The sequence below is a fragment of the Acomys minous genome (genome assembly GCF_964271855.1).
Source record: "Acomys minous genome assembly, chromosome: 10".
Taxonomy (NCBI): Eukaryota; Metazoa; Chordata; class Mammalia; order Rodentia; family Muridae; genus Acomys; species Acomys minous.
The window spans coordinates 48,713,669-48,736,292 of record NC_140491.1 but is presented as its reverse complement, the minus strand read 5'-3'; the positions used below and the strand labels follow the sequence as shown (position 1 = coordinate 48,736,292).

Below are 22,624 nucleotides of genomic sequence, written 5' to 3'. Positions count from 1 at the left end.
ACACTGTTAGTTCCAGACAGCCAAGACCAGAGTGAAACCTTGTCTTTAAGTTTTGTTTTTGTTTTTCTGAGACAGGGTTTCTCTGTGTAGCCTTGGCTGTCCTAGACCTCAGGCTCCAGAAAATATTTTTAAATTTCCACAACTCAACCAATAAAAAAAACTAAGCGAAATTATAAAGTGGGCAAAGGACTTTGTTATGGTCTCTATGGCCCGTCAAGCTTCAAGTGTTCTGCACTGACCTCCAATCTCACTGTGGTAACGTTAAGTGCGGTCATGTAGGTAAGGCTTGATCCTACAGGATCACTGTGCTTATGAAAGACAGCAGAGTCAACCCTAGGCAAAAACTAAACCATGCCAGCACCTCAAATAGAGACTTGAAAGACACATCATTGTTCCAAAGAATGTCTATAAAAGGCCAATAAGAAAAGATACTCCCAACATCACTAGTAATTACAGTCATAAAGAAAAACCACAATTAGACTAAAATTTTTTATTTCTTAGAGCTACTATTTAATTTTTAACTTCTTTTGTTTTGAGACAGGGTATCATGTACTTCAGGCTGGTCTTGAACTCACTATTGAACCAAGACTGACCTTGAACTCCTAATCATCCTGCTTCCAGCTCCTAAATACTGTTTAGAGATATATACCACCAGGTCTAGTTGATAGTGTTAGTTAGGATACGGGGCAATAGGATATGGAATAGTATGTAATTAGTGGGATATAAGATATAGCCATTATTTGGAGAGGAGGGTTCAAGACAGGGTTTCTCTGTGTAACAGCTCTGGCTGTTGATGACTGAAGTGTCCCTAAAGTCTTACTCTTAATCATGGATTTCTTGTTGGGCACATTCTTTTTGTTGTTTTGTTTTGTTTTGTTTTTCAAGACAGGATTTCTCTGTGTAGTCATGACTGTCCTAGAGTCACTTTGTAGACCAGGCTGGCTTCAAACTCATACCTTTAGTCCCAGCACTCCAGAGGCAGAGGCAGTCAGATCTCTGTGGGTTTGAGGCCAGCATGGTTTACAAAGTCTAGGACTGCCAAGATAACAGAGAAATCCTGCCTTGAAAAACTAAAAAAAAAAAAGAACCAAAGAAAAGAAAGCTGCAAGGACTCTTAACCACTGAGCCATCTCTCAAGCCGGGTGTGGTGGCGCACTCCTTTAATCCCAGCACTTGGGAGGCAGAGTTCGAGGCCAGCCTGGTCTACAAAATGAGTCCAGGACAGCCAAGACTACACAGAGAGAGACCCTGTCTCAAAAAACAAAAACAAAACAAAACAAAAAAGATAAGATCTAGAAATAACAATAATTCTACTAAATGTTTTTTTTTTTAATGGAGGGGTGGAGAGATGGCTCAGAGGTTAAGGGCACTGACTGCTCCTCCAGAGGTCCTGAGTTCAATTCCCAGCAACCACATGGTGGCTCACAACCATCTAAATTTTATCTGATGCCTTCTTCTGCCCTGCAGGTATACATACAGGCAGAGCACTGTATACATAGTAATAAATCTTTTTCATCAAAATGTTCTATTTAATAAGCAGTAAATTGTTATCTATGACAAAGAAATACAAAGCGAAATTTATTATTTATTAACACAAAATCCTGTTAAATTGTGAAAAATCAGAGTCAACAAAAGTGACTCTGAGAAATATGAGTCAAGATTCTTGGCTTATAATAGCTAACAAGTACAGAACATTCTTCTAAGAACTTTATCATGTATGAATCAATCTTAAGATTCTACAAGGCAAAGCCAGGAGTGGTGGCACACACCTGTAATCCCAGCACTCGGAGAGGCAGAAGTAGGCAGGTCACTGTGAGTTCAAGGCCAGCTTAATCTACAAATTAAGTCCAGGACAGACAAGGCTACACAGAGAAACCCTGTCTCAAAAAACAAAACAAAACAAAAAACTCTACAAGACAGGTAATATTGCCCTTGTTTTACAAAGAGGGAAACTAAGGCACAGATAAATAACTTTCTCAAGTCAAACTTAACCAATAAATAGTTTAAAGATGCAGGTTTAAATCGTAAGGACCAAATACATGCAGAGCCAATTCAAAAACAAAAGGGCAGCTAAGGCCTCAGTACCAGAGTGCTGCGTTCAATATCCCCTGTATGCTGTAACTAAACGAATGACTTGTTTGAGGTTTGCTGTTTTGGTTTGCTTCTTAGACTCATTTACTCGTGTGTGTAAGTGTTTTGCTTGAGTGTATGTGCACTGTGTGTAAGCCTGGTACCTACAGAGATAAGAAGGAACTTACTCTCCTAGAACTCAGGCTTATTCTAAAAAATACTTTAAAGTAATTTAGGTATTTTTTCTTATCCTTGTAATAGGTTGAACCATAAAACTGGCATGCTCCTGAATTTTTCATTCATCATTTTTCATGATGGTTGTGAGCTATCATGTGGGTGCTAGACCTGAACCTAGGTGATCTGCAAGAGCAAATGCTCTTAACCATTGAACCGTCTCTCTAGCCACACTTACTTTTCTAAGGTCCACTGTCAAAGCACTACATAGAGAAAAGGCTGGGAGGCTGGAGAGATGGCTCAGCAGTTAAAGGCATTGACTGCTCTTCCAGAGGACCCAGGCCCAAATTCCAGCACCCACATAGCAGCTCACGACTGTCTCTAACTCCAAGATGTGACACTCTCACATTAATATACATACATGAGGCAAAACACCAATGCACATAAAATAAAGGTAAATTTAAAAAAGAAAAGACTGAAAAAGCAGATGAAAGGAAACTAAGAATTTCTTTTCTTTCAACGCAATGACCAGGTCAGATGACAGAAAAGGTGGCAATGTATTTACAAATTAGAGATACACACACACACACACAAAAAATCAAAATGTAATGTAAATATGTTAAAGCAAATACTTAAAGCAACGCATCTGTAACTTTTCATTCCTAAATAGTAAACTTGAAATACATCAAACAGCTAAACATAATCTTTCGTCTTCTTTATAGCAAAACATTATAGTATCATGCTTAACACTTTTTCTAGGAGTAACACATCTTACCGAGAAGGCAAATGTTCTACCACAATCAAAATGAGTCAATCTTGAGTATACTCAGACTTATTCTAAAAAATACTTTAAATTAATCTAAGTGTTTTTCTTATCACTGGAACAGCTTTAAGCATAAAACTGGCATGCTCCTGAATTTTACATTCAAACTAGTAATAAAAAAAAAAAACTTTGTGAGTGATTATAAAGTTTAGTTGACCACCAAAAATCAATTATGGCTATGAAATCAAATTTAAAAATGGAAGTACAATCATTCCAATCCACAAAACCAAAATAGTTAGTATCTACTCCACAGTACTAAAGCAAGCTCCTCCTCCTCTTCTTTTTTCTTTCTTTCTTTTTTTTTTTTTTTTCATTCTCAGCTCATGCTTTATTGCTAAAAATATTTACATACAGGTGCAGTCTCACACTCTTACAACAGTTCCTTTTCCAAGGAGTCAAATTGCTTTAAAACTCCCAAAGATGCATAGATTAAGAAGCTGCCTTTGTAGTGTGCTTCCAACATTCAATGAGACTCTTTTAACACCACCTCACACACTGATGGTGCAATGCAAGGTACAAGAGCAAGCGAACGGTGACACCTGTGCTTGAAGGGCAGAAAACACACCACTCTCAAGTAGATTACTTTAATATTATTAATCTTTTTTCATTAGAGGGATGGCTGCGTTTAAGGTTAACGCCTGGATTAGTGCTGTTGCTTAAAGACTGATAACACACCGACAGAACCCTTGTCTGATCCTTGGGATAAGGTGTCAGTGCTGGGGACTGGCCCCAGGACCCAAATGTTCTCAAGAGCTATGTCCCAAGCACAAAAGGACATGTAAGTTGAGGACACATCACTATCAAAGGTGTCAAAATGTTCTGAAAATCTCAAGGCGGAAGATGGAACAAGGGTGACTCCTCACTTCCTTTACTTCTTGTCTGTCACGGCCACTGAGCACCTTGAACTTTCCTGAAAAGATCTAGGTCTGTGTTCCTTTGTTTTCCCAGGGGACAAAAAGTAAAAGACTAGTTTTGTAGAGGCCAGACTCTGTAGTGAATTATTTTATTACAAGCCTAAGGATAGGGAAAAGGCTATACTGAGTGTAGTTTCTCTTTAACTGTCCTACGCTGTCCATGTTAGGTTTTGGGACAGCCAAGCAATATTCAGAACACCTCCATGACCATGGAGACATGGCTAATTCAGTTACATCAGAGGTTACCCTTAACAGCCATGTTTATGGTTCTAAATACAAAAGTATGCTAGAAGATTTTGTGATCTCAAAATATGTGGTTAATTAGTCTTCAGTCTTGCTGTAGTCTCTTGTTTACTCTTCTTCTTTTTTCGAGACAGGGTTTCTCTGTGTGTATTTCTGGCTGTCCTGGACTCACAACCATCCTCCTGCTTCTGCCTCCAGAGTGCTGGGATTAAAAGTGTGCGCCACCACACCTGGTGCAAGCTCATTTTCTAACCATTTCTACTCCTAAAATGTGCAATGCAAATAGGCAAAGGGCCTGGTCTTGCTTTGGTTTCTTGCAGGTTGTCTAATTAGGAGACAGAGGCTACAGTGTCTGGCGTGAACATGATCCGTGTGCTTACTTCTGAGCTAAGTATATTCCTTTAGCTCTAGAAAACTGATCTGCATTGAGCTTCCTGAGTTAACCCTTAGTCACCATGCGGCTATTCTTGTGCAGGCCCAGAAAAGGGAAAAGGTACTTCAGTCCCACAGTGGCCGCCACCTCCATTATGAACCCTCAACTTATTGCCCATCCCCAAACTCCTAGCAAATATATAAAATAAAGACTATACATAATGGGAGACTAGTGCACACTACTCTGAAAGGTGCTTCCTATGTGTAGCATTACTCCCGGGAGGTCCAAGAAAGAGCTCATCTTGATTTCTTGGCTGCCTTTTACTGAGGTAATCACAGCATTAAGCTTTGAAATAAAACCCTGGGATAGGTCATTCCCTTCGAAGTACCTATCATTACTCCTAGTGAGTCAGCTTCTGGACTATTGCCAACATGCGTTCTACTGGATTTAGCATGAAACCATATTTTAGCAGAGTAGGAACAGTGAGTAAAACAACACATTTCAAGACTCCCTCAAGTACTTATCCAGCAAGGGATACAGATGCATATCAAAGCAAGGCACTCCAATGTTTGACTAGCATATGACCTCCCCACATACACAAAAGGTTTGAGTAAAAAACAAGAGTAATATAGAGAAGCAGGGGACTTTTACAAGGCTGTCTTGTATACAAGTGTCCAAAACTGTCCTGTAAATTTTCCTGATTTTCTTTGAGTAGATTTTATGCAAATAAACTCTGAAAACAGAAAAATTATATTAACTTTTTCATATCAGGCAAGACTATCACTGAAATGCTAGAAAGTCTACTCCCCTATACCTTATAAGAGAATGTCATTTATTTTTAAAAAGGAGGATGAGGAAGAAGAAAGAAGAAAAAATAATTTTTAGAGAAAGTGAAATTTTAAAAAATAAAAAATAAGCCAGCCATGGTAGTGCATGCCTTGACTGAGTTCAAGGCCAGCCTGGTCTACAAAGTGAGCCAGGGCTATACAGAAAAATCTGGTTTGAAACAAAACAAATTTGAAATTTGTTTCCACTGGAATAAATGACCAGTATGAATCTCAACTGTCGTATGTGAGACCAGATGGACTTCCTATGCCTGTCTCAGCTATGAATAACATCTATTTATAATAGCGTTAGGCCTGCGGTTACTCTAGTTTCCAACTAGTTTCTTTTTCTTTTTTTTCTTTTTTTTTTTTTGTTTGTTTGTTTGTTTGTTTGGTTTGGTTTGGTTTCTTTTCAAGACAGGGTTTCTCTGTGTAGCCTTGGCTGTCCTGGACTCACTTTGTAGACCAGGCTGGCCTCGAACTCACAGAAATCCGCCTGCTTCTGCCTCACGAGTGCTTGGATTAAAGGCCTGTGCCACCACGCCTTTACCACTTCTATTGGCCCATTTATATTATTCCATGTCTGCCCCGTGGCTTGTCACCTTTCAGTGCTGGTCTCCCTGGCACCTTCTTACTTCCTGTCCAGCTGGCCACTTCTCTCTCAGGTCCCCCAGACCCTCTCTTCCAGCTGGAATTCCTGCCTCCAGCCCTAGCTATATGCCACTCAGCTCTTTATTTAACCAATCAGAAGGTGATGGAGAACAATGCTTACAAAACACTAAAACAGGAGATGCTTTCTAAAAATAACACCAAGGGCATGTAACCAGATCCCTCCTAGCACAGAAACCAGCATTTGAATATACAAAGGCAATATTTACACAGTGCACAAAAACATAACTCCAGCATGGATTCCTAGCCTGTTTCAGTTTTGTTATTAAATGGACATATAATTATTTTTAAAAAAACATTTGAATTAACTGATTTTAAAAACTCAACATTGGGCTGGAGAGATGGCTCAGAGGTGAAGAGCACTGACTGCTCCTCCAAAGGTCCTCAGTTCAATTCCCAGCAACCACATGAAAGCTCACACCTATCTGTAATGTGATCTGACGTCCTCTTCTGTCATGCAGGCAGAGCATTATATATAATAATAATAAATAAATAAATCTTTAAAAAACAAAAAAACAACATTAAGCCGGGCAGTGATGGCATACACCTTTAATCCCAGCACTTGGGAGACAGAGGTAGGCGGATCACTGTGAGTTCGAGGTCAGCCTGGTCTACAAAGTGAATCCAGAACAGCCAAGGCCGCACAGAGAAATCCTGTCTCAAAACAAACAAACAAACAAAAAAAGGTGTTTTTTAAAAAAGACTATGGTCTTGCCTAGTGGTGGTAGCCCACACTTTTAACCCCAGCACTCAGGAAGCAGAGGCAGGCAAATTTCTGATTCAAGGCCAGACTAATCTACAAATTCATGGAGAAAATTCTGTCTTGAAAAGCAACACAAAAAGACTATATCCTTGAATGGTGGCACATGTTTTTTGTATTGGTTTGGGTTTTTTGGTTTGTTTTTTGTTGTTGTTGTTGTTGTTGAGTTTTTGGTTTTTGTTTTGTTTTGTTTGTTTTTGTATTTGAGACAGGGTTTCTCTGTGTAGCCTTGGCTGTCCTGGACTCACTTTGTAGACCAGGCTGGCCTCGAACTCAGTGATCCGCCTGCTCTACCTCCCTTTAAAACCAGCCATAGTGGCACATATTTTAATTCCAGCACTCAGACAGCAGAAGCAGGCAGATCTCTGAATTCAAGGCCAGCTTGTACTACATAGAGAGAAGACATGGATAACTGCATAGAAAATCCCATTTAAAAAAGGAGGGGGAGTGGGGAAATACACATGCACTTATGAAGTTTTAGTAAATAAAGTCTTCATCAAAAACATAAAAATTTATTTAATACCCAAGATGAATAAGCTATACATATATAACAAAAATAAAAATTCTAGATATTTTTAGGATATATAAACTATGTAACTCTAAACTATGTAATTCTATTTAATAATTTTATAATAAAGGCAAAATAGTCCCTAAGAAGTAATTCAAACAGCTTGCATTTAAGTTAGAATACTTTTTTTTTAATCTTTTCTTTTTTTAAAGATTTACTTATTTATTAAGTATACAGTGTTTTGCCTGCATGTACACCAGAAGAGGGCACCAGATCTCATTATAGATGGTTGTAAGCCACCATGTAGTTGCTGGGAACTGAACTCAGGACCTTTGGAAAAAGCAAGCAGTGCTTTTAACCTCTGAGCCATCTCTCCAGCCCCCAAAAAGCATTATCTTAAACCACTTTATGCAAACAAAAGGGTCCAAGCACCAAATCATAAATCATACGACCCTCTAACATACAAATATAGCATTTGCTTTTCATGTTCAAGATCCTGGGTTCAATCCTCAACATACAGTTATGTTCTCAAGAAATACTGACACCGATGAAATTTTAAGAAAATGGGTCTACCATGGGGCATGGTGGCACATGCTTATAATCCCAGTACTCAGGAAGCAAAGGCTGGCAGGTCAATGTAAGTTCTGAGTTTGGGGCCAGCCTGGTCTACAAAACAAGTCCAGGACAGCCAAGGCTACACAGAGAAACCCTATCTCAAAAAACAAAAAAAAAAAGAATACTCCCCAGCACTAGGGAGGCAGAGGCAGGTGGATGGATGTGAGTTCGAGGCCAGCCTGGTCTACAAAGCAAGTCCAGGACAGCCAAGGTTAACACAGAGAGACCCTGTCTCGAAACCCTCCCCCCCAAAAAAGAATACTCATATAAACAGGTTATTGTCCTAAGCAACTAACAATATTCCATAAAAATTAGCAGCCTTTTCAGATCCTGTGGTAAAGTTACAGACGGTCTAGCATCCAGACATATCCAACCTGAGGCTCACACACCTGTCCCAGAACAGTTCCGAGTATGCCCCAGCACATTCATAGATGTCATGTCACAGCATCAGAAAGGTGGGTCAGAGGCAGGTGGTGGTGGTGCACGCCTTCGATCCCAGTACTCTGAACAGGAGGCAGAGGCCAGCCTGATCTACAGAGTGCGTTTCAGGACAGCCAAAGCTACACAAAAGAATCTGTCTTAAAAAACAAACAAACATAAAAGGTAGATATTGTATTTGTGTGTACAAATATGTAGAGGCCAGGTCAGTATGTCTTCCTCGGTTACTCTCCACTTTATTTTCTGAGACAGGCTCTCTCACTGAATCCAGAACCCAATGATTCCACTAGGCTTGTTTACCAGTGAGGTCCTTTGCTTCTCCCAGCACTGAGATGACAGACACTTGCACACCTGGCTTTTATATGTGGATGATAGGTATCCAAACTCAGATCTTTCAGACCTGCATAAATTCTATCAAGCACTCTTCCAAATGAGCTATCTCCTCAACCTCAGGTACTTACTTTTTCATCATAAAACATGGACATACAACTGGGCGTAGTGGCGCACGCCTATAATCCCAGCACTCGGGAGGCAGAGGCAGGCGATCGCTGTGAGTTCGAAGCCAACCTGGTCTACAAAGCAGGTCCAGGACAGGCAAGGCTACACAGAGAAACCCTGTCTTGGGGGGGGGGGGGGGACGACGGACGGGACATGGACATACAGCTGGGCGTGGTAGCACATGCCTTTAATCCCAGCACTCGGGAGGCAGAGGCAGGTAGATCTCTGTGAGTTCGAGGCCAGCCTGGCCTACAAACGAGTCCAGGACAGCCAAGGCTACATAGAGAAACTCTGTCTTGAAAAACCTAAACTAATAAATAACAACAACAACAACAATAAATTAAAAATAAATAAATAAATGCTACATGCCCCATGATCCATATTATAGAATTCTAAAATAGACAAAGCCATAAAGACAAAATAAGTAGCCAGAGGCCAGACTAACTACACAAAGGACCATAAGAAAATTGTCTGAGGGCTGCAGGTTCAGAGGTTAAGACCACTGGCTGTTCTTCCAAAGGTCCTGAGTTCAATTCCCAGCTCATAACCATCTATAATGGGATGCAGTGCCCTCTTCTGGCAGGTAGGCACACATGCAGGCAGAATACTGTATAAATAAATAAATATTTTTAAAAGTTGTTTGAGATAATGAAACTATTCCTTCTTGATCATAATACAGAACCACATTTCCGTATGTAAAGTGTATCTTTGTAAAGAAGATTTTTAAACCATGGAACCATGGATGTGATAGAATCTCAATTATTTCCAAAACTAGAACCAGATATTGAAATAAAAACAAGAATGACGGATTTAGCCAGGCATGGTAGCTCACGCCTTTAATCCCAGCACTTGGGAGGCAGAGGCAAGGGATCGATGTGAGTTCGAGGCCAGCCTGGTCTACAAAGCAAGTTCTGGACAGCCAATGCTACAAAGAGAAACCCTGTCTCGGGGGGGGGGGGGGGGGGGAGATAAAAGGATGGACTTTTTCCCATCATATATTTTGCCTAGAAATCTAAAGAATGTTTGTAACTCAGTCACAACTTCCTTTAGGATTAAATATAAATAAACATATTCTTTTTTTTAAAGACTTGTTTGTCTATTTTTTATACAGTGTTCTGCATGCATGCCAGAGGAAGGCATCAGATCTCAGGGTAGATGGTTGTGAGCCACCATGTGAGTGCTGGGGATTGAACTCAGGACCTTTGGAAGACCATTCAGTGCTCTTAATCTCTGAGCCATCTCTCTAGCCCCAATAAACTTATTCTTAAAAGAAAATTACAAGTCGGGCGTGGTGGCGCGTGCCTTTAATCCCAGCACTCGGAAGGCAGAGGCAGGTAGACTGCTGTGAGTTCAAGGCCAGCCTGGTCTACAAAGCAAGTCCAGGACAGCCAAAGCTACACAGAGAGACCCTGTCTTGGAGAAAGAAAGAAAGAAAGAAAGAAAGAAAGAAAGAAAGAAAGAAAGAAGGAAGGAAGGAAGGAAGGAAGGAAGGAAGGAAGGAAGAAATTATACAGACATCCAAATCTTAGTAGTTTTAGAGGAAATTTAGTTTAGTCAAGAATCCTCAGAATTCAGGAGGCAGAGGCAGGCAGATCTCTGAGTTTAAGGTCAGCTTGGTTTACACAAATCCAAACCCGCCAGGGATACCAGTGAGATCATGTCTCTAAAAACTAAAAAAACCCAAAATATTAATATAATTTCTCCAGAGTCATAACGGTAGTCAAATCATGAGGCTCCTCTCCCAATTCTGATTCCAATAATTAAACTTAGACAGTCGAGAGTAAATAAATGTTACTTAGGTCAGTGCTTGCTTTGTTTAAGTAAGCCTTACTAGATATTACGATAAAATAAATGAATGACATTAATAATTATCAGCTGTGTGGCCTTGACTCAGTCACTTTACTATAAACTACAATCCTGCTCTGTAAGTACATTCAATGACCCAAACAAATGCCTGTCTAGAAATACTATTAGAAAGTCCTATAATTTTACCTAATCACTTTACAAAATATTTAAATGTTATCCCTGTTGCACAGAAAAATCAAGAGGTCCAGATAAATTATATGATCTGTCCAAAGAAATAAAAATGTGGGCTGGACATGGTGGTAAAGGCCTTTAATGCCAGCACTCAGGAGGCAGAGGCAGGTGGATCTCTGTGAGTTCTAGGCCAGCCTGGTCTACAAAGGGAGTACAGGACAGCCAAGGCTACACAGAGAAACCCTGTCTTGAAAAACCAAAAAAAAGCCAGGCATGGTGGCACACCCCTTTAATCCCAGCACTCGGGAGGCAGAGGCAGGCGGATCCCTATGAGTTCAAGGCCAGCCTGGTCTACAAAGTGAGTCCAGGACAGCCAAGACTACACAGAGAAACCTGTCTGGAAAAACCAAAAAAGAGAAAGAAAGAAAGAAAGAAAGAAAGAAAGAAAGAAAGAAAGAAAGAAGGAAGGAAGGAAGGAAGGAAGGACGGACGAGCATGGAGGAGCAGGAAAGGGGGTACCCCAGAGAGAAACAGAGAGACAGAGAGGGAGATAGAGACAGCAGGAGAGGAAGGAGAGAGGTAAGAGGGCCAAAACCCAAACCCTTAGAAGAATAAGGATGTGCTGCAGCAGAACTGCTTTCCTGACAGTATGCCACTCCACATAGTATCTATTCTTCCTAAAGCAGCAGACTGTTTATACTGTTCTCTATATCACATGGTCTGTCTCTTTAATTCAGTTAGTCAAAAATCACAAAAAGCATCAAGTTGGTGATTTAGGTGTATATTACTCTTATACAAATATGACTTTCAAGAGCATGGGGCACTTTATATAAATTATCATAATCCAACTAAGCAGAACTATTTGTAAAACTGCAGAAATGCCCATGAGAAACAGAGGCACGTGGGTCTCTGTGAGTTCCAGCCCAGACTAGCAGTCTACACAGCCATTCTTTCAGCCTAGCCAGTCACACGGTTGAAAGACTGTCTCAAAAAAAAGAAAAAGAAAAAGAAAAAAGAATTTCCATCCTGGTGGGGGGGTTGTTTGTTTGTTGTTGTTGTTTTCTGGTTTTTAGCTGTCCTGAAACTCTCTTTGTAGACCAGGCTGGCCTTGAACTCATAGTGATTGCCCTGCCTCTGCCTGGCCATCTTAGAAATCTTAAGCACTGACAGCCAGAACAAAATACAATATACCTCAAGAGGAACCCAAAGATGCTCCACTGGGTGAAAGAAAAAGGGATTTGAGCTTCATTTATAACTCTCATCCTTGTTCATTTTGTGACTTCCATTTCATAAAGCGCAAATACATAGTTTGTAAATTAAACACTAAGGTATTAAAGATTGGTTCTCACACTTTTCTATTGATGGGGCAAGCAATCAAAAAGCCTCAACACCAGAGGCCTTAAGTACTACTTTGTTTCTTAACTCATCTTTACCCCTCCACAGTTAAACTATAGAGGTTAAGTCTTAGTGCTGAAAAAAGAGTAAGTTCTAATCCACTTTAATGTTACAATTATAAGCTATGTGGTAAATTACTAATAGGGATGTGTGAAAATAGGTTGTAACATGTTGATGAAAAATGAAGACATCCATCCTATCAATATGATACCTTCAACATATCCAAATTTGAAAAGACCTCTATTTCAAGGGATGGAGGCTCTAAGCATTGTTCAAGGCTCTTGATTGAATAGCCAGAAAAGAAGAAAACAAAAAACAAAAAAGCATACCCTTTGACCTAATAAGCAAACTTACAAGTATAAGAAAAATACTTCAGAAAAATATCAGGCCAGGCATGGTGGCGCATGCCTTTAATCCCAGCACTCAGGAGGCAGAGGCAGGTGGATCGCTGTGAGTTCAAAGCCAGCCTGGTCTACAAAAGCGAGTCCAGGACAGCCAAGGCTACACAGAGAAACCCTGTCTCGTAAAACAAAATACAAAAAAAAAGAAAAGAAAAGAAAAGAAAGAAAGAAAAGAAAGAAAGAAAGAAAAATATCCATACAAGTTCATCACAGCGCTGTTTTAAAAAAAAAGGGGGGGGGGCCAGGCAGTGGTGGCGCACACACCTTTAATCCCAGCACTTGGGAGGCAGAAGCAGGTGGATCTCTGTGAGTTTGAGACCAGCCTGATCTACAAAGTGAGCCCAGGACAGCCAAGGCTACACAGAAAAACCTTGTTTCAAAAAAAAAAAAAAGAAAGAAAGAAAGAGAAAGAAAGAAAAAGAAAAAAGAAAGCAATGTAAATTAACAACAAAGTATTGTAAACTATGATTACAGAATACTAACTACCCACTATGAGAATATAAACTTCACATAGAAAACTTTTCTTCTAAGTATTCCAATGGATAATGGATAATGAAAGAGTTAGAACTACATTCAAGTCATATAGACCATCTCTATCTTTATGTATTCTGGAATGGTTCAACTGGTTTGGCATTGGGTGGGCTGCTTGGGGTTGGGAATGTGTTTTGATTGTTTGCTTTTTCAGGCAGAATCTCCTGTAGCCCAAGCAGGCTTTAAATTCATTATGTAGATAAAGGTAGCTGATCCTCTACATTCACCTCCCAAGTGCTGAGATTTCACATGTGCACCACTATACCCAGCATCTTGTGGGGTTTTTACAATGAACATGTACTACATTTATGATCACAAATAACTTTATTTTAAAATAGAACTGTATGAGGAGAGACGAGGGGAAAAAGGGGGGGAAGGTAAATAATGTCTTTCATCCCCCCATGCAATTTAAATTTAACATGTGTATGTGTATACATGGCATATATAAGTATATATATATATGTATATGTATGTGTGTATCTATATATGTGTACACACACACACAAACACACACACACACACACACACACACACACACACACGACGTGAAAGCATGAAATCAGAAGAGGTGGGAAAAAGTCCACCATAGGAAGGGGGGAACAAAAGGACAATGGGTAAATAAATTTAAATGCAAAGTACAATGTTATACATGAATGAAATTATTTTTACACTGAGAAGAAAAGAAATTTCAATTTTAAGTCAGCAAGATAGTTCAGTAGGTGCAGAAGCCTGCTGTGAAGAGCGACATGACAATCTTAGTTGAATCCTTGGGACCAAAAAAGTGGAGAGAACTGACTTCAGCAAGTTGTCCCCTGACCTCTACATGCACTCTGTGGTATCTGCATGTGCCCACCTACACCCATACTTGCACATGAACACATACAGAGACACAAAAACAAGTTGTAACTTTATAACTGGTGAGGCTATGGAGATAGCTCAATAGGAAAAGGGCTTCAGGAGGACCTGCGTTAAATCCCCAGAAACCACCTAATACGCTGTGTGTTGGTGGCACATGCTTGTAATCCCAGTATAGGGGAAGAGTTATAAACTGGTAGCTCTTTGGAGCTGGAAGGCCAGCTAGCTGGCTAGTCAGCTTAGACCAATCCAACTACAGAACACTGGGCCCAATGAGAGACTGTCTCAAGAACACAGTGGGTTAACTTCTAGCCTTTGTGTACCTGTGCATATCCATGAACACGCATGGCGTGGAGGTCACTATGTAGAACAGGATGCCCTCCTTATGCCTCTGCTTCCAGAGTGCTGGGATTAAAAGGGTATGCCACGCCCAGTATAAATTTAGATAATAATAAACACAGTTCCCAAATCAACAATATTACCATTAGCAATGTACTAATTTTTAGTGCTTTTTTAAAGTAACCACACTGATTTCATTACCCTGTATTATGGCACTTGCCATTTAGAAAACACAGTTCTGGGGCTGGTGAAATTGCAGAGGACCTGAGTTTGGTTCCCAGAAACCACATGAAGCCTCATAATCATCTATAACTCCAGCTCCAGGGGATCTGACATCTCTCTGACCTCCACAGGCTCCTGCACATGCATAGTATACACACATGCACATAAAATAAAAAATTTTATTAAGAAAGGATCAAAAACACAGCTCTAAAACTTTACACAGAACATGCTAAGCTCTTTGGTCCAACCACCTTCCACCACAGCTCCAAAGTAAGAAAATGGATCAAATACAGTTAAGCCTATTCAGCCTGGTCCTTATGGGCACTGAATTGATGAGTTTTACTTCAGTTCAGTAGCAAGGCCCAACCAGGGCTCACCCTACAAGATGAGATCCACTCTCCTGGAGCTCCTGCAACCCCACAAGCATTTCTATTAACAGATGCAAGTGCTGAAAGGTTTCCCCACTTCTGTTGCCTTATCAGTCACATTTAAAATTCTGCATTTAACATACTCATGGTTTACTTCTGCACACAAGCCAACTATGGCTACTGGGGAAGGGAGGGGAGATAGGGTTTCTTTGTGTAGCCCTAGCTGTCCTCAAACTCAAAGAAATCCGCCTACTTCTGCCTCCCCGAGTGCTGGGATTATAGGTGTGCACCACCAACCCCAGCTAATAATTTTCATTTTTAGTGTAGGATAGAAATATGAACTTTAAAGGTATTATTTAGTTTCTAGATACAGCACAAAAATGAAAATGAACGCACGCCAGTATCAAGATCAAAAAAGATTAAAAATAGCAATGACATGTTAATAACTGTAGTAGCAGTCTTGAATTACTGGGAACCCTAGTTCAATGCAATATAGCTGTGCCCTCATACTCAATTTTAAGTCAATGTTTCACTGATTATGATGGTACACAGACATTCACCACAGGCCGTCTAGGGAGGTAGCTCAGGGGATAGAGGCAGTGACAGACAGCCCTCACAAGCTGTGCTCCATCTTCAGGACCCACATGATGGAGAGTCAACTCCGACAAACTGTCCTCTGACCTACACATGTGCACCATGTTGCACCCACACTCATACGCACAAATAAATTTTATTTCTAAAACTTAAAAACAAATCCACCATTTAAAATTACAGAACTGGGTAATCTGTTAAAAATTAAAAAAAAAAAAAAACTAGACATATAGAGTGCACAAACTTCTCCCAAAACATTCTTAGTATTGGGCCTTCACACCAGATTATGAAGTTCCCTCTGTGAAACTTGACTTGATTTCAACATGAAGAGAATTACAACAGCATAGGCATGTTATTTCTGCATAGTTGCAACATGCACTCAATTTCCAGAGTACTTTTGGAAAACATGTAAGATCCATAAGCTAAAAGCAAAGCCCAAGACACAATACTTTTTTTAAACAAAAAGGAGTTTGTTTATTATTTTATTTTATTTTTTGGTTTTTCGGGACAAAGTTTCTCTGTGTAGCCTTGGCTGCCCTAGACTTGCTTTGTAGACCAGGCTGGCCTCGAACTCGGCGATCCACCTGCCTCTGCCTCCCGAGTGCTGGGATTGAAGGCGTGTGTGCACCACTGCATGCATGTGGAGGCCAGAAGACAACTTTTGTTCTCTCCTCAACCACATGCGTCCAGGGATCAAACTCGGTGTCTTCACCCAGTGAGCCTTCTCTCCTGCTTCTGGTTTTTTGTTTTTGTTTGTTTGTTTGTTTCCAGTTTTTCAAGACAACATTTCTCTGTGTAACAGCCCTGGCTGTCCTGGAACTCTCTTTGTAGACCATGCTGGTCTCAAACTCACAGCAATCCGCATGCCTCTGATTCCCCAGTGCTGGGATTAAAGGCGTGCGCGACCACCCGAAGGTTTTCACTTTTTAAGGCAGGGTCATACTATGAAGCCCTAAAGTGCCTAATGTGGCACTTGTTTATGCGGCCCACAGTGGTCTCAAATTCCTAGCAATTTTTAGCCTGAGGAGTTCTATCTTTTAAATAAATTGAGAGAGAGAAAGGGGGGCGGGGAGAGAGAAACCCTGTTGCAGGGGAAGGAACCCGGCATGGTGGTGCACCCCTTTAATCCCAGAGGCAGGAAAAAAAATTATTTAAAGCGTGCAAAAATTTGGTCTCAGTGGGAGCTCTAAATTACGTTGATAAAGTGATACAAATTCAGAGAATATCCCAAAAGCAATTAATGCCACAAATGAAATCATAACCCAGATCTGTCTCCCAGTGCAGAATTTCCCATCAGTCCATCCCACCTCTAAAATAAATAAAATGTATTAACACCTGAAGTTTTCAATACATTAAGACTCACAGTCTACAGAAAAGAGAGTCTCTTAAGGAAAAGTCAAAGTTGCAAGGAATGAACACTCTTCAGTGTAAGACATCAAGTAATTCTTAATAACTAACACTTGGGTTTCTCACACCAGTACTATTCATTTGCTTAAAAAAAAAAAAAAAAGAAAGAAAGAAAATTCTGAGAACTATGCTAAGTGCTTGGGAGATATCAGGAAACAAAACAAGACAAGGCCCTGGTCTTCAGTGAACTGAGTGTACCTCTCTAAAAATCTTACTGTGATATGACAGGGTTCAACCCTATGCAACTACAACAGTTTCTTTCACCTCTTCCAAGATTGTAACAATCCTCAACACACACTTCTGATATTACGAAGACATCCCTTGATAACTCCGAATTCCACTCTACCACAGGAAGTATTAACCAGGACTGTAAGCGGGTTTTTAAACTGACTTTACCACGCCTCACAGCCTGGGGCAGATTTCAAGAACTTTTCACAACCCACAGTACACCTTCCAGGTTCATAACCCTGGTCTCAAATGACTGTAACACACCCTGCTACCCTCCACTTTACTAGAAACCTGAGTCAGATGGCTCGGGAGTGACGACAATGCTGGCATGTTAGGGAGCACCTCCAGGACCCCTCTCTGGGCAGGAAGCGGACTTCATGCCTGACTCTTCTAGGTTCTGGCGTGTATCTCTGGACATGCCTTCAGTCAGACAGCATCGAATTTGGTAAAACTGTGTTCTACTATCTTGTGAACAAATTCACTACTCTGCTCAGGGCTCCCTAAATGTAAAAATGGTAGCGGTGAAAGAGGTCTTCACGGGCAATCAATCTAACCTTCTAGAAGCTTCCAAACTTCGCATAATAACATACAGCATGGCGTTTACCCAAAACGTCTGTCATTCTATAAACTCTTAAACTCTTCTACTCACTCAAGTCATGGAAAAGAAGTCTTTCATTGGCCACCAACGCGCATTATTTGGTCTCCAAGGAAAAACAGAGTATATGTCTCGTGCCATACTAAACCATCTCAGAATCTCAAAGAATCTCCTTCCCATCCCTACAAACAGAATCATTTTGATAAAGAATCATCTTCTGTTCAAGGCCAGCCTGGTCTACAAAGTGAGTCCAGCACAGCCAAGGCTACGAAGTGAAACCCTGTCTCAAAACAAAAAAATTTTTTTTTCATTTTAAATCATCTATCATTCAATCATAACCTCTGACGGCTCACTATTTACATTATGGGAAACGAAGCTGAGCCTCCACTACAAGGATATACGCACACAACACAGAAAATTAAATGTCAAAAGGCCAAGTGGATGTCAAGATAGTAAGAAGAGTAAAAATGTAAACCTCAGTCTGAAGACGACCTTACAGAAGTCCCTGTGTAAGACTCACAAGTGAGCCGAGCAGACTCCAGGGTGCCTAACAGAGTGCGCAAACTCTACTTCATAAATTTTGAAGTAAGTTTTCTGGCCCCAACAATATCAACTCGGGTCATTAAATGCAATACATCCGGCACCATTTCTACCAAAGAAAGAACACTCTCATCTTTTGCAGAGCTATCTGACCAGTGCTCCCTGAGCTCCTTCAACCACTCCAGAACCTTCGCTCCCCTTCAAGTCCCACCAGGTCAGGAAGATGCCCTGCTGCAGTCAGGCTGAGGCCCGCACGGCTCGCCCGCGGGTCCCAACAACACGACCTCAGGCCTCTCGACACAGAGGAGGACTCTCAGAGACTCGGCCAGGGGCTCAGGCCACACGCTCACCTCCCCGGGGCCCACGAGCATTTTCCGGGGCGCCTCCACGGGTAGCGCCCAACAATCCGAGCGCTATGGCCCGCCAGGTTCAGGATGGCCGCCGAGCTCCGCGACCGACCCCGCCTCCCCCGCGTCGCCCGGCCGGACCTCAGCGCTCCACTCCGAGAACTTGTCCCGGGAGGCCGCGTCCCACCCCGGCCGTCCGCCCGCCGCTGCCGCCTCCCCGGCCGGTGACAGCCGCCGCACCCGGCCCAGGCCCGCCCCTCCTCCAGCACCTCCTCGCCACCGGAGCCGGTGGGGTGGTCTTCTTACCAGACGGCAGGACATGGCGAGGCCCGCCACCGCACGGCCTCCTCCGCCACCCCACGAGGCTGCCAGCCAGGGTCGGCGGGGGGTGGGGGGCAGCGCCTGGGCCGCTTGGAGCGTCTCCGCCGGCTGCTCCGCCGCTGCCGCCGCCGCCGCCGCCGCCGCCTTCTCACAACCACAACAACATGGCGGCAGCGGCCACACAGAGCGCGCTCCCGAGACGGATCGGAGCTGAAGGCGGGGGCGCGCGCGCACGCTCGGGCGCGCTGTCCGCGGTCGGGGCGGGGGCGGGGAGGGAGGGAGAAGTAGGCCTGCGGTCACGGGACGGGCGGGGGCGGGGCCTGGCGCCTTGGTCACGCCCCAGGAAGTGGGTGGGGCTGCAGGTTGGCTGGAAAGGGGCTGCAGAAAAGCTCCCGGAGGAGACAGACGGAAAAAAAAGGATAGAAAAAATGGGAAGTAAATAGAAGAACCGTTACAAATTAAGAAAAAGGAAAACAAGGACTAGAAAGATTCTCAGGAATCTTTCCTAACCTAGTGGACCTAGAGTAAGCACTTCAGCTTACTCTACTTTCTATTAAAACAGAACAGTAGTGATATTATTTCCTCAGCAGGCATAGTCAATATAAAGCTAACTTAATATGGTGCGTGTAAATATAGTGTACTACAGGTTATGCCCAGATTACAAGTTCAAACTTCCTCAACCTCAGCTCCTAATAGAAAGCTCAGTATTAAAGAAAAGAAAAGAAAAGAAAAGAAAAGAAAAGGGAAAAATAACTTACAGTGGCCTGAGGAAGAACCCCAGAGTCCGACTTTATAATACCTTATCTTAGGTCAGCGGTTCTCATCCAAGGGGTCTCATATCAGACATTCTGCACATCAGATGTTTATATTATGATTTATACCAATAGCAAAATTACAGGCAGCAAGACTATCTTATCACTCACTAGGCTGTGGTACCCACCACATCACAAAATCTCAAGGAAGGAATTACATCACAGTTCAGTTAGGAAAGACTTCACTTTACTCCCCAAGAAACTGATGTCTTCTTCCTCAGTGCAGCTGATTGTGTCCACTAGAAAAGCTCAAGGCTAAAGTTGTTGTTGTTGTTGTTGTTGTTGTTGTTGTTGTTTCGAGACAGGGTTTCTCTGTGTAGCCTTGGCTGTCCTGTACTCGCTTTGTAGACCAGGCTGGCCTCGAACTCACAGTGATCCGCCTTTCAGAGTCTGTACTAAGATGTGTTTCAGCTGGCAAAACCAAGCCCCAACCTGAGGTGCTTCTTCTCACAGGTCCGTTCCCAATCCCACACTTGGGATCAAAACAAAACCATGTGTACACCCAATACAGATGAGCACACCAGATCTCCTGAAAGTGGAGATAGAAATGGTTGTAAGATGCTGTGGGGATACTAGGAACCAAAGCCAGGTCCTCAGCAAGAACAGCCAGTGCTCTTAACCATTGAACCATCATCTCTCCTGGTCCCAAGGTTTGAGGACATTTTATATCTTATGGACAAACTATGCCAGTAGATAAGATCCCTGCAAGCAGAAGACAAAACGCAAGGGAGAGTCACAGGCAGAGAGGAAATGCAAGTCAGTTCAGGAAGGTTCTTCTCATTGCCCTACTTTTCACACACGGCTTCCTCTGCACACCTGACCCTCCTCTCCTCTTCCTGCTATCTTTCAGCTTCAGGCCCCGCCCCCCATATTCAAAGGTGAAAAATATTCTTCCCGCTTCTTGAAGATTCTCTGAAGTAGCCCAGGATGACAAGGCTTACTGTTGGAGAGTGGAGGCTTCCCAGAGTCTCACAGTGCCCCTGGGGATCCCTCAACCCCTAAAAAATGCAGAATTCCTAACACTAGGTCATGAGGCTTAATGATAAAAACCACTTGCTTCTGTGATGCTTTGTGTGGCTTAGCCTCCAGTCCTCAGAAACTTCAGGCCTAGCCCCTTCACCTGCCAATCTGGCTCATCAACACGGTAATTAAGGTTCCAGCTGCTGAAAAACAACTTGTCCGAAGCAGACAGAAATTGGAAGGAAGTCTTGTTTCTTTCAGATGTGAATTCAAGACAGACAGAAAACTTTTGGAACTTCTTGTCATATCCAACTAATTTTACATAGTCCCTAGTCCAAGTTGCATTAACTACAATATAGTCTTTTGTTTGTTTGTTTTCAAGACAGGGTTTCTCTATGTAGACTTGCTTGTCCTAGACCTACTTTGTAGACCAGGCTGGCCTCGAACTCACAGCGATCCGCCTGCCTCTGCCTCCCGAGTGCTGGGATTAAAGGCGTGCACCACCGTGCCTGCCTCAGAATAGTCATTCTTATCATAGTGCCATCGCAAGACGTTAACAATGGATTGGAACATCATTTATGTGGATTTGTCTCTGGGTCTATTTTTAAGGTCTTTTTGAGATTATAGATGACTACAGTATTTTCCCTTTTTCTTTTATCCCTCCAAGCCCTCCCATTTACCATCCCCCCTTTCAAATCCATGTCTCTTTTTCTTTAATTGTTGTGATTATATATATATATATGTATATATATATATATATGCACCTATTTTAAAGGAAACTCTATATTTAAAAAATTTTTTAAAAGATTACAGTGACATTAATAACATTAATGATAAAAGCATTAATGATATTATTATTATTACTTTAACAAAAAGCACAAAAGTGATCATTTTTTAAAAACAATATGCCATTACCAGAATTTTTACTTTTATCTGTATCCAGTGATATAAACCTAAAATAAGGAAAACATATCACTGTGTGTGTACTTAAATTAAAATTGCCAAGGTCAGGCATGGTGGCACATACCTTTAATCCCAGCCTCAGGACGCAGAGGCAGGCAGATTGCTTTGAGTTCGAGGCCAGCCTGGTCTACAAAGTGAGTCCAAGACAGCCAAGGCTACATAGGGAAACCCTGTCTCGAAAAACTTTTAAAAAAAAGAAAAGCAAAAAAGTTAAACAAATCTCCAAGGATTTTTCACCCAGCACATGCTTCCCCTACACATCAAAGTGGATCATTTCTATTTCAGTCCTAATTCAGTGTGAAACAGTGGGTTTCAAAGTGTGGCCCACAGGTACTTCAGATAACCTGAAAGTCTCAGGGATCTGTAGGAGTTAAAACTGTTTTCATAACAATACTAATTAGTTACCCGTCTTTTAACTATGATGATATTTATACCAAAGGCACAAGGGGACCCCGGTTTCATTGATGGTGCTTTGTCACATTCAAAGCAGTGGGCACACTGTGTTTTTGTATTTAAGCCATTGTATTTAAGTGGGCTGGTACTAAACAAATCTCAGGGTGGTTTAAGAGTGTCCTTTATGGCCAGGAGTGGTGGCACACGTCTTTAATCCCAGAACTCAGGAGGCAGAGGCAGGTGCATCACTGTGAGGCCAGCCTGGTAAACAAAACAAAATGCCCTTTATGAAACAGTTAAAAATAATAATAATAAAGGTTAATTTCATTGGCTTCAGGCCTTTGACTAACAGCCTTTTGAACTTCCACATGATGAAATGGAAATTCTGTATAAAGCATTTTTTTTTTTTAAGGATTCAGCTGAAATTCACAAAGCAGTCAATTAATCTTTTTAAAGCAAACAAATTGGCG

At 41.8% G+C, this 22,624-nt stretch overlaps 1 protein-coding gene across 8 annotated transcripts in view; it reads right to left on the bottom strand.

The window, feature by feature from the left end:
* The window catches only part of MTMR3 (myotubularin related protein 3), a 92,067-nt gene extending 72,790 nt beyond the window's left edge, over positions 1-19,277 (bottom strand). For 4 of the 8 annotated variants that reach the window (XM_084798677.1, XM_084798676.1, XM_084798682.1 and 1 more), the window contains exon 1: positions 19,012-19,277. The gene's annotated coding sequence lies outside the window, so the exon portion shown is untranslated. The remainder of the gene's footprint in view (positions 1-19,011) is intronic. The other 4 variants (XM_084798680.1, XM_084798683.1, XM_084798679.1 and 1 more) reach the window with 2 other exon arrangements.
* Positions 19,278-22,624: the final 3,347 nt, after the last annotated feature.